Here is a 12,473-nt window from a genome sequence, read left to right as displayed (position 1 = left end):
TCCCCCACACCTCCCAGGTAAAGGTTGAGGCACATTGGTATGGCAGCATAGGAAGCTGGCACTTCTGTTACCAATGTCATACCTGCCTTGTGGAGAAAGGACTTCAGTCTCTAAACCTGTGCCTCTAGGTCTTTTCATCAGTATCAAAATATGCACAAAAAGAAAAAGAAAAAAACTAGGGTGTGAGTCTAGGGAAGAGATGAGGAATCTCCTTCAAATTAATTTTCTTGTCCATTTCCTGACTAGCTTTGTTGTTTGTTTCTGGAGTCATACGAAGAAAGAAGCAATGTAAGCAACTCACATTTAAGACAAGAGATCATGAAACTCAAAATGCTGTACAGGACCACAGCAGAAACTAGTGAACATCTGACTCTCATTTATGGTGATCTTGTAATGAGTCTCATCTAGCTCCTCCTGAAGTCAAAGGGAGTCTTTCCATTGACTTTGACAGGAGCTAGATCAAGCTCGGATACTATATATAGTTCAGGTTTCAGAGTAGCAGCCGTGTTAGTCTGTATCCGCAAAAAGAAAAGGAGGACTTGTGGCATCTTAGAGACTAACCAATTTATTTGAGCATAAGCTTTCGTGAGCTACAGCTCACTTCATCGGATGCATTCAGTGGAAAATACAGTGGGGAGATTAATATACAAGAGAACATGAAACAATGGGTGTTACCATACACATTGTAACGAGAGTGATCAGGTAAGGTGAGCTATTACCAGCAGGAGAGCCGGGGGGGGGGGGGGGAAGGGAAGGAAACCTTTTGTAGTGATAATCAAGGTGGGCCATTTCCAGCAGTTGACAAGAACGCCTGAGGAACAGCGGGGGGAGGGGAATAAATATGGGGAAATAGTTTTACTTTGTGTAATGACCCATACACTCCCAGTCTTTATTCAAGCCTAAGTTAATTGTATCCAGTTTGCAAATTAATTCCAATTCAGCAGTCTCTAGTTGGAGTCTGTTTTTGAAGTTTTTTTGTTGAAGAATTGCCACTTTTAGGTCTGTAATCAAGTGACCAGAGAGATTGAAGTGTTCTCCGCCTAAACATTCTCCCAAATTAACAGTGGAATGCCCTATCCTGTGTAACAGGGCAAACATTGTTTAATATGTTTCTTGGTGAGACAGAAAAGTGAACAGTGATGCACGTGCCCTTCTTATTGTTATGCACAAATAGAACTTTTTGGTGCACATCTTGAAGGATGTGGAATCACAAATCTATTTACAACAGGATTTACTTATTTATAATATTATTTCAAAGCCCCTTTCTGTCCCCATTTATTCATTTTCACTCCAAACGTAAAACATTTCTAAGGTGAAATCCTGGCCCTGCTGAAGTCAATGGGGGGAGTTGGTGGGGAATTGCATTTACTTCAGCGGGTCCAGGATTGCACCCTAATCTTTTTCAATATTTGTTCCAGGTTTTTCCATCCCTCTAATAATTCTGTCACCCATCTCTTAACCCCTTTTGTTAATGCTTGATCTTATCTGAGATAGGATACTAGAACTGAACACAGTTAATTGGGTGAGCGAACGCTGTACCACTAATGTATATAAAAGCCATATAAAAATATTAACATAATAATTATAATTTAATCCAGTGTAACCTGTAAATATAATATGAATAGTAGAACAATATTAGTATAATAATAATTACTATCATAAGCATAATTTATATAATAACATTTTAAGTACTGTTTTCAATCTTCTTTATATATACACTGAATTTTTGTTGGCATTTTTACCCACTGCTTCACATTGATAAAAACTTTGCACTGAGCTATCCACTGTGATAACCAGCTCTTTTTCCTGGTTGGTTACATCTAAGTTAGAACCCAGTAATGTGTCTGAGAAATTAAAGTTACTATTCAGTTTTCTCTATTCTTGACTTACCTAAATAATGTTTTTGCCTATAAATATTACTGCATCACTGTTCACTTTTCCATCTCACCAAGAAATATATAAAACAATGCGTGCCCTATTATACAGGATATGGCATTCCATTGTTAATCTTTTTATCATGGTGAAAACTGATCCCATATTCAGGATCAATAAAGGTTTTCTGAGTTCACTCTCACGGGTCTCTGTCTCTCACATACAAGGAAGAAAAGTAGCACTTTCAGTGTTCTATAGTAATAGCCCCAAATGCTACATCTTGCACAAATGCTTTGGTACAGTTACAGATAGCTGAGGAATACTGTCATTTTTTGAAAACAGGGAATGGTGTGAGTTAAGGAGAGATTTTTCTCTGACATAAGGGCCATGGTCCAGATTCCTAGCTGACATACAAATAACTGAATATCTGGCCCTTTTCTGTTTAGCATGCAAAACTTCTATATATTGTGTAATTCTCTAGAGTAATATTTAAACTACGTGGGAGGAATTAGCTGAAAAATCTTATCTAGAAGTATAGGAAGTGCATGGGCAATTCCAGTACATCACTCTTATATTGTACCGTCCATGTCTTTTACTGAGACAATTTCTGCACCTCATCCTCCAGTTCTCCTGCGCCTCAGGAATGATAAGTCTATGAGACTTATGCTGTGATCAATATTCAGTAAAATAAATGTCATTTATAGAGCCTTACTGGGAGAAAATGGATTTTTCCTAAGCAATGCTATATCCTCTTGCCTTTGTAAAACACTGAAAAAGTTAAAAAACAAACAAACAAAAAACACTGACTAGGAGTCTGTACCTTGTGAAATAAATCAACTGTCTATAGAAAGTGCTGCTGAGACAGCGGCTTTGAAAGTTTTCAGAATGCAATACAAAGAGTGGAAGTGAACTGAACCTTGAGTGCCCTTCTTTAAAAGAACATTTTATAGAAATCTGTGACCGAAAGCGACCATCCAAAAGATACAGACAAATGGGTAGCCAGAAGCAATGGTTCACTGTTTGTCTATTCTTAACATGTCTCACTGAAGAAGTTTCTTTCCTTATTACAGACTTTTTGAGAAAACTGAAGCAAAAAACAAATCTCCAAGGTGAGGATATATATATAGTGGCTGCATATTTTAATTTTTTTTGGCGAATTTACAGAAATAATTTATGGCACAATACAAAAGAAAGAGAGAAATATATCAAACTAATTAGCAGAAATTAGATCTATTTTTTCAAATGCATATTTTCAATTTTTAAAGCAATACACGTTCGCTTAATTGGTAGATTATTTCTTTTCTTTCAGTGATATGGCAACTTGAACACACATTAATGTATAAGAGGGGAAGCAGAATTATCCTCTTTGTACTGTGAATTATAATATCATCTAGTTCATATATTTCGAGAGGATAGTGCACTTTATTCCTGATGGAACTCAACATGCTTTACAAGAACATCCACACAGCCACAGAGAAATGCAGCCACAACTCGGATGAAGGTGCACAAGGACCTCAGATAGGGAAGGCAGCAACACTGCTAGTTAGCACTGCAACACTGCTAGTTGGCAGAGATTGGGAAAAAATCAAAAACACATTTTCAATGAAAGTTTTTGCAAATGTTTCATTTTTTTCCTCAAAAAATTTAATGGCAATTTCAATTGTCAGATCAGTAGAGGTCCAAAGACTTTTCCTTCCACTTCTATATTTTGAGGGTCTCCTTCATCTATATACCAACCCCATGCACAAATCCTATGACTGTAAAGGCTGCCCTTTCTCTCAAAAATTATAACTCCATTCTATAACCACCTTCCATAAGGGACAGACGTGGTGTGTGCGCTATGTAATACTGCTGCTACTATTACTCCTACTATTTGGATAAGGGAACTCTAGGGAAAAACCATGATGCAGCAGGAAGTGGTGCTGGTACTCAGGAAGTAGCAATCCTTGCTTTGTGTTAGTATTGAACCAATGATCCAGCATGCGGTTAGGAGTGGACTCAGAGACCTTAGGCTGCTGGATGTGTTTTCTTTTGGATGAGACAACAAAGATGTGCTTATTATCGGTGGTAATCAAAGATCCCAGGGACACCTCAGAAGACTCAGGGGGTAAACATTGATTTCCTGATCAATTAATAATTTGGATACATTCTTTCTACCTAAAATCCCCTCATCAACTTCATCCTATGGCATTTTTCTTCACTTCCTGTCCTAAACTGTTGACTAGCAGCTCTATGAGCTGTTAACGAGTGGGTGCACATTATTCTAGAGGGGTTGCATTTCCGGAGTAGGTGAAATATTCCCTGTATAGATGAAGTTTGTGAAGCATTTTATCATCTTTTAGGATGAAAGGCTCTAGAAATGTAAGAAATATTTTAATATTTAAGATTAAATAAATAAAGTCACTTTTTACTTCACAATTTACCTTGTGATAGTGGTGTGATTCCCAGTCTACTGCGATTGCTAATTAAACTGTGAAAATGGAAGGAGGTTGAAGGGGAAAGTGAATATTGCTGAGAAGTTATTTGTTCCTAGTGTATGAGATTTAACAGATCCCAGTTCACATACTTTCCCATTATTCATTTTCTCCAAACTGTCTATCTCTTTGTCTCTCCCAGAAGATTATTTCAAACCTGCTTCAGTATTTCTTAGGATGACCTCACACTTTAACTCGGCAAATTTGGATATTGTTTCCAAATAGTGAGTGAGTATTTGGACTTAGACGACAAAGGCTAAAAAATATATTAGATCTTTTCTTTTATACTGTATCCCCTTTTCTTTCTCTCTCTCTTTTTTTTTTTACATCTTAACGTAAAAACACCAAATAGCTCTGAGCAAAATTAAACACATGAACACAGAGATTCCTTTCATTATTGAATGAGGCAAAACAACCAAAAAGATCACAGTGTTACACTCTGAAGACAGTACAGAGTTAGGATTCAAGTCAAGAACATACTCCAGTATGACCTCTTATCATAGGGAAAGATGGAAAAGAGAAAGGGCAATAACAAATACTAGAAGAACCACTAAAGTACGTTCTAAATCTGTGAGGACTTACACAGCTAGGATGAAATCCTTATGGTGTGGGAAACCCAAAATGTTGTGGGAACTGTTAGACTGATGTGGGGGTGGAATGGGAAGGTGAACAACCATGGAGGTAGACTCTCTAGCCTCTGTTTGACAAGGAAGTTTATGGGCGTGTGTAGCCAATGGATCTCCAAATTGTGTGAATCCATTGGCTACTAATCCCATGTGGGGTTGTGGGCTATTAGTAATGGCTGCAGTCAGTTGTATAGCTGCCCCTTGCCTGACATCCAGTTTGTGGAGGAAGGAGAGAGAAAACTATTATTATTATTATTATTATTATTAATTTGTCTTGTGGCAGCACCTATGGGCCCCAGTTGTGGAGCAGGACCCTGTTGTGCTAGATAGCATATAAACACAGAACAAAAGACAGACCCTGCCCCAAAGAGCTTACAGTCTCCATACTGATCACTTTGGTCCACTGAGCAAAAGCCCATTTCCCCATATGGTTGGTGCTGAAGACATGGACTTCAGCCATAATTCCTGTTAGTATTAAAGGGAGTTCAATGCATTAATCTCCATGTGTAAAGGAAAGAACAGACCACAGACAATAGTGTCACTGAATGTCCTAACAGAAGATTCACGGGTGATCTAAGAACACAAGGAAACCTAACAGAAATGATTTTGAACTGGCAATAGGGTCTGTTCCACAACTATCAATGTGTGGCATGCTATACAGAGCTCAGAAGTCAAAATCATGTGGCAACAACATGCAGTGCAGGAACCTTATTATGATTAAATATGTCACCGTTTTATATATTGCTCTCACAATTCATGTTGTTTTTATAGTGAGATTAGCTAGACTGCAAAAGACATCTGTCAGTCGGAAGAAGTGCCAAAAATAAATGCATCTATTTACACAAAAAGGTACTTAGATCCCATGGTAACAGGCACATTATAACAACCTAAATATGATAAACAAACAAATCAGAATCCAGTTCTGAGCCCACAGTTGGGCTGGAGTAGGAGATTATTTTAAATGGTCTATTATTATAATAAGTGGTCCCAGCTCAGGATCCCGTTGTGCTAAGCACTGTACAAACACAGAACAAAAAGACAGCCCCTGCCCTAAAATGCTTACAAATACATAAAACAAGCTTTTAGCAAACTAAGAGCTCAGATATGTTTTCAATATACAGTGACCACATTTACCATATAGTAAACTTTTATGGACTGTGCAGAAGCATTTCCAGAAGATGTAAATGAAATTTCTAAATTCTAGCAAAAAGAAAAGGAGTATTTGTGGCACCCTAAAGACTAACCAATTTATTTGAGCATAAGCTTTGGAGAGCTACAGCTCACTTCAAGCTGTAGCTCACGAAAGCTTATGCTCAAATAAATTGGTTAGTCTTTAGGGTGCCACAAGTACTCCTTTTCTTTTTGCGAATACAGACTAACACGGCTGCTACTCTAAATTCTAGCAGTACCAGTTAAATATTCCTTTATTTTTCCCTCAGTATTTTGGATGAATCTACAAAGATAAGCTACCTTTTGCACTAAATATAAGTATTTTTTATCACTATTCTTTCCTCCGAATCAGTGTTAGAAGTTACATATGCTCCCAAAAAGCCAGTTCAGAAGGAATTAGTGTAACATCGTAAGTTTCTCAAAGGCAAGGAATATTCTTCTCTGGGTAAGGAGATCTTTTCTCTCTTAATGTGTCTAGAATTTCCCATCAAACTTTAGGGTCACATATTTCTGGTTTTTACTCATGTATACACTAGGACTTTTTCCACTTGTTTCATGGAAACAGAAAGAGTCACAAAAGAAAAAACACTTTTTTGAAGTCTAGATAGCATACGTCACATATCTATGGGAATATCAGGGCCCAACACGCGTGGCTCAAATTCATGCTACAGTCTGATTTTGAAAGAGTGATAATAAGATTGCCATATATAGTACTTGAACTACCATACAACCCATTGCCAGAAAATGACTTCACCGTAAAACCCTGAGGATAGATGCACTAGACTTGTACCACTATTTTAGGTCAAATTTCTTCCAGTTTTAATCTGATTTTAACTAAACACAAGATAGAATTTTGTAATAGAACAAGAAGAGGAAAATTTACAAACCGCTCAATATGAACAAGTAGAATTAACAGAAGAAAAAAAGAAACATCTGATCAGTGTTTAAGCTATTGACACATGCTGCATGCTATAAAACTGTGAAGAGCAGCACGTATTCTTCACTCACGACTCCCTCTTGCTTTGGCACCCACTCACTCATTTCTTTCCAGAGGAAACCAGAATCATGAGCTCAGAGTGATTCAGATACACATTTTAATATTAATTTTCATTATATTACATTTGTCAAAAGAGAATACTGAATATTGTGTGGGGGCATTGCACTAGGAGCTGCAGTCCAAATATTGTAACCTTGCCATAGTCCTGGCATCTTGCATCCCCTCCGAAAACATTCACACAAAATCTTCACACCTAATTCAGGGAGTGTCAGTAGAATGAAAATTTATGAAGAGCAGACTAAAGTTGAAGGGCTGGTATCATATAAACCTCAGAATCACTAAGGTGCCGCAAGTATTCCTTTTCTTAGAATGTATCTAGTCCATCTCCCTATCAGTGTAGATTGTTCCCTTCACGACATACGCTAGTATTTTATCTACTCAATTTATAACTGTGGATGTCACTTTTCTTTTGCGTCTATTCAATCTGATTGTCAGAAAGCTTTCCCTGATATTCCGTTCACATTTCCTCTCTCAATTTTCTCTCATTATTCCTTCCTAAATTCCTCTACCTCCTTGGTGTTTACAGCCTTCCAGCATTTGCAGACTGTTATGTCTCTTCCATAATCATTGCTTAGCCAAAAAAGGACATTGGTACTAGGACAACATGACAGAGGTATTTAGCTCTTTGTCTCTTTCCTCATAAGACAATATGGCCTGTCCTGTAATCCTTTTTGTTATTATTGTCTCAGCTCCCTCCAGTTAGTCAGTATCTCCCAGGTGATGAAGTCCCCAGGTACATGAATGCAATACTGGAGGTGCAGTTGCACTAGAGCTGTGTAGAGAGGGACCGTTACCTCCTTGACCAAGTGATATGATGTCTCTATATGTATGATCAAAATTCCACTATCCTTTCCCCCCCTTCAATATCACATCACTAAGTCACTTCAAAAATTATATTCACAATCCCATTCATGCTGTTCAGATTTCTCTCTCCTGTTATTTGCCTCTGTGACAAATCTGGAAATGTTGGTAATATTTTTATGATTCCTATGCACGCCTCAGTATTCCTCTGGGCTTTGTATTGCTGTGCACTGAGCATACAGGGAAGGGATGAGGTGGTGACTCAGCAGCCTGTTTGGAAACCAGAATCCTCAACAAGCTGAATAAAGTCTAACATTGAATGGAGGCACTGAAGAGACAAATGGAAACCCCAGTGGTCATGACATCCACACCTACCGACAAACACCTAAGAGGAAGGAGATTTCTTTCTCCTTACCTCTGCAAGGAAGCTGAGCAAAGGCCTCCAGCAGGAGAACAAAGGGGAAAGGTGTCAGGTGGCTGTGTTAAGAGCTGAGCTCACAGAGACACAGCACCCACGTGCACCCCCTCTCCCCCCATGGAACAAAGGGACAGAGAGACTGGGCCAAAATGGATTCTACTGCAGCTTGGTTGGGTAGAGCCCTGACATTGGCCAGGCTCAACTCTGTCTTAACCTTTGTTACTCCATGCTAACCTGAGGACTTTCAGATTCTGTATGCCAGGTGACTAATCAATTATCTTGTGCTGAAAAAGCTGCCTGCTGTTGCTGCAAATACTTACTGGGAGCATTGTGCCCTGAAGGAGTAAAGTACAAGTCTCCCAGAGGAGTCTGGCTTTGCTGGACTTGCTACTGGGAGCCACAAAGGTAGACAGGGTTCACTGGCACCTGAAGGCTCAGTTTTGGAGTCCTGCCGCTATGGAACTGCATAGGGCTTTGGGGCCCAGCGTACTTAAGGGATCATCCCGAGGGACTGGTTACAGGCTAGGGCATAGAGCAGACCCGTGGATCTGTGAAAGGCCCCAGCTCGCATTTTTCCCACATTCAGTCTCGTTTTGTCATGGTCCGCACACTTCTCCAAATTCTCTAGGACACGTTGTATTGTTTCTGGGTAATTACTGTGTTCAGATCTCTTCCTCATTACCAGCAGCCATGAATTTCATGATTTTGCTGAAGATTAATGAAGATACTGAAAAATACTTAGGCCTAACAAGAATCCATGTAGTAATCAATTAGCCAGTCCTCTCAACCAGATACATAGCCTGAAAATTAATTGAAGGACCTTAAATAAAATGTAATGATGAATGGCAATGTGATAGTGCTTATGTTCAAGCCAAATAAAGAATAATATTTTACTAAAATGCAGATACTGTATATTATATCAGATGCTTTAACTTCACTCACTATTTTTATAATTCTATAAAATAAGAACAGTCAAGTTTGTCTGGCAAGATATTTCTTCATGAAATCATACTATTTATTGTTCATTATATCATAGCCCACTAGCACCTTATCCTGAGAGGCATGCTAAGAACTCTCAACTACCATTATCTTCAATGGGTGTTGAGGGCAGTCAGTAACCTCACAGGATATTGCCCTCAGACCTGGCACCTGTGCTGCACTGCAGTTACTTTATGCCAAATTGCTGGTGCAAAGTGGTCCTACAGCCAGTCGACACCTGTAATAGCTCCTACACCAGTCCACACCTGTTGCCACCATAAGGGGTGTGGCTGCTGATAAGAAGGCATCTGCAGGGCTTCTTAAAGCTCTCCTGATTCCAGGCTGCCATATTGGTCTCTGGGGATCACTGACTGCTGGGATCACTTTGTTCAGCCTTCAGATTGCTCTAAATTATGCCAGGGAAGTAGCCTTGCTTGCAGCTGGTCTTGAATCAGAGGTGTTCAATGGCAACCTTTGTTCCCTCCCGCACTTCCCCTGAACTGTATTATGTGTTCCTCTGCCTTGGCTGAGGATTTGTGTCTAGCTGTTTAGAGACTGTATAGAAATGATGACAAATTTACCCACAGGAACCAGATACATTTTTTCCCTACAATTGTTCCAAAATGGAGTCCTTGGTAGATCTACATCATGCACCCAACCTCCCACCAGAAATGTATAACCTAGAATATGATCTTACACTACAGACTCCAGCCCAGCCATAAATGTGAACGGAAAGATTACATCTTCTGACTTACAGCAACACCCTACTAATCAATATTTGGATCCTGAAAAGCCTCTTACATTTGCATGGGACTACAACGGGACTATGCAACTTAGTTTCAATGGGACCATATTCCATGGGTACATCATTGCATGGTTTGGATCCAAATTTCCATCCTCCAAAGAGAGAGCTCCTTCTACTACATCTTATTTCTAACATTACACAGATTGTAGTAGCTTCAGGGCCACAGCTGCTTCTTATAGATTTGAACAGAACCGAGTGCAGTGGGGCTCCATTATGAATGAGGCCTCTGGATACAACTAATATTACTGTCACTAATATAGATCATGATATTCTCAAAGAATACATGAACTTCAAGTGTATAATTTTCTGAGGAAACTGAAAAGACCATAATTAGTGATTGTTTTACAAATTTTACTTCTAGCAAAATACAAAACTTCTAATACAAATTTCAGTAGTAGCTACAAAATACAATATAGCACTAAAATATCTATTCTCTCTGAGGCTATTTTACCTAATCTCCCATTGGCATTTGCTCTCCAAATTACCAAGGGATAGAAAGAAACTCATATGTATGAATTACAGAACTAATCCGACCACCGAAAGAAAATGTAAAAAAATCAAAGGTCATTGTGGTCACTCCGCATTTAACAGTCAAAAAATGACTGAACACTTAGACCATCATCAGGGTAATGTGTCTGTTTGCAGAAGCATTACTAGACTGGCCTTCTCAGGAAGATGACAGAGGAACATCCAAATGATCTTTGTACCATGTAAACTCAGATTCTTTTACTCATAGAAAACCCACTCGACAACAAATTTCTTTTAAGCTGGGTTTATTTTACAAGTTTTTGGTTTAATTCCTCATAATTATTAGAGTCATTGGTATTCTGAGTTAAATCTCTATCATGCCCATCAATGGTGATTTTTTTTAAAAGAAATCACTTAGCTTTTTGTATTTTTCAACTGAAACTGAAAAATGTCTTGTGACATCAATCACAGTAAATTTAAATCTAGAACACGCTGAGTTGCTTTAAATTGCATCTGATATGCCTAGGTATGCCAGGTGTGCTAGAGCATAGGGGTGGAAGGCAAACGTAATTCCTGACCAGCAAGAGTATGGGAGGTTTTAATAGCCTGGATTGTTACCTAGCATTCCAGAGAGTCTTCATCTCCCAATGGAGAAAACAAATATGTATATAAATATGTATATACACGGAAAAATTATTACAAAGGAGGCAATTTCTCAAATTGAACAAGATGACATGGACTGCAGCAAAGTGACCTCTCTGTCTTGTTGTCTTGCCAATGAGATAATTCCCCTAAGGTCCTTTTTTCTAAATGACCAGAATAATATGACATACTTAGATAAGAATTTGGAAAGGTGGTTGGGGCAAGGAAGAGATGTTTATCACATTCTCCAAAATAAATGGACTCAATCCAAGGACATGAGCTGGCTCTACATAAAACACTTATGCTAACATACACTTTTAACCACTCCTTTGTTTTCTCTGTCAACATCAGCAAAAGTTCAAAAAAAGAATTTATTTTTAAACTCCCAACTTGCTCCTACTCATACCGACAATACCCTGGTTGAGTGGCTGTGTATGTGATCCTGTCACCCTGGAGGGTGCAAGAATTCTCTGCAGTGATGTTTGAATGATTCTTACTCAGTCTGACATACAGTGTGTGTGTATTTTATGTCTAAAATATGCTGGGCACTTCTTCATGACTGTCACATTCTTCAGATCAGTAAATATGTGGACACATTTTATAGATTTGCTTTTAAACTGCTTTTCAATAAATCAGCTAAACTTTAGGCCACAAAACAAACCAACAAAATCTTAATGATTTTCTGCCCCATAATGCCTCAATTAAAATAAAAAAACGTTAATTATTTACTACAGTAATTAAGAACTTTGTGTAAGCAAGTGGATGAGCAAAATTCTCTGATAAAATAAGACGTGGCCTCAAGCTTTCCCCCAAAATCAAATGGTCACATTTTCATATTAAAAAAGAAACAAAAAACGACTAATTCACTTCCCTGTTTTGTCTGGGACTAGAAGTGCTGAAAAATCATAAGAAATGCTTGAATCCTGAATTTTCAAAAAACGTGCACTTGTGAAATGATGGAATGGAAAAAATGGCTGCTGTTCTGGATTGAGATGGGTGTTCACATTGAATACCAGCTCTGTTAAAGCTACTCAAATAGATCACTTGTGTGTCCTTTCCTGGTGATGGACTGATTCTGGCTCCTAAAATTGGTGACTATTAGGAACCTAGACACCAAAGAAGCCTTGATTCAAATTTACACAGAAGGAAGTAGAGATGCAGG

General features: G+C 38.5%; 1 protein-coding gene across 4 annotated transcripts in view; it reads right to left on the bottom strand.

The window, feature by feature from the left end:
- Positions 1–12,473, bottom strand: part of OTUD7A (OTU deubiquitinase 7A) — a 246,605-nt gene that overhangs the window by 30,399 nt on the left and 203,733 nt on the right. The gene's annotated exons all lie outside the window — the stretch shown is intronic.

This window comes from Chelonia mydas, chromosome 10 (genome assembly GCF_015237465.2).
Source record: "Chelonia mydas isolate rCheMyd1 chromosome 10, rCheMyd1.pri.v2, whole genome shotgun sequence".
Lineage (NCBI taxonomy): Eukaryota > Metazoa > Chordata > Testudines > Cheloniidae > Chelonia > Chelonia mydas.
This window is presented reverse-complemented; position numbering and strand designations above follow the sequence as displayed.